Below are 769 nucleotides of genomic sequence, written 5' to 3'. Positions count from 1 at the left end.
CATCTATATATTCTATTGTGTGATTACCACCCAGAGCCCAGTTTCCTTCAGCTACCATATATTTGATCCCTTTTACCCACTTCATCTTCCCCCAACCCCCTATATTTGGCACCCTTTATCCTGTCGACCTCTTCCCTCCTCCTCTACCTCCTACCCTCTGGTAACCACTAGTCCATTGTCCATGTCCCTGAGTCTGAATTCTTCGCTCTTTATTTTTATTTTATTTTATTTTTTTAGGGAAGGCAGCCCTTGGTTGACCTCACAGATTGCAAGGACCTTGTCAGCTCACAATCTTTTATTTATTTATTTATTTATTTATTTATTTATTTATTTATTTATTTATTTTATTCCTACAGCACCTGGTCTTCCTAGGTGGTCTCCCATCCAAATACTAACCAGGCCCAACCCTGCTTAGCTTCTGAGATCACACCAGATCGGGCTTGTTCAGGATAGCATGGCCATAGACCGAATCCTTCATTCTTGAAGGCGAATCTGGGTGGCCCAAACTACCACCACTTGCAGTTATCATTTATTTTGTGCTTGTTATTTCTCGTTATTGATTTCTTCATAAAGATTTCTCCTCTCTCTAGGTAGATTACTTTGTGGGTTCAAATAATCTCTTATGCATCTCTCTGTCTCCCTAAAACCCAGCACAATGTTTTATTCATCATGGGTATTTAATAATTACAGCTGATAGTCATATAATAAAAGCAAAATTAAGCTAATATTTTGATATTTCTTCAAACCATTCTATTTAACTTTGAAATGA

The 769-nt window shown here is 37.7% G+C and overlaps 1 pseudogene; it reads right to left on the bottom strand.

The window, feature by feature from the left end:
• Positions 1-347: 347 nt before the first annotated feature.
• LOC120614339 (uncharacterized) lies at positions 348-466 on the bottom strand (annotated as a pseudogene).
• Between the last annotated feature and the right edge of the window lie 303 nt (positions 467-769).

This window comes from Pteropus medius, unplaced genomic scaffold, assembly GCF_902729225.1.
Source record: "Pteropus medius unplaced genomic scaffold, Ma_sr-lr_union100, whole genome shotgun sequence".
NCBI classification, from domain to species: Eukaryota; Metazoa; Chordata; class Mammalia; order Chiroptera; family Pteropodidae; genus Pteropus; species Pteropus medius.
Note: the sequence above shows the minus strand (reverse complement) of the source record. Positions and strands in the feature narration are given on the sequence as shown.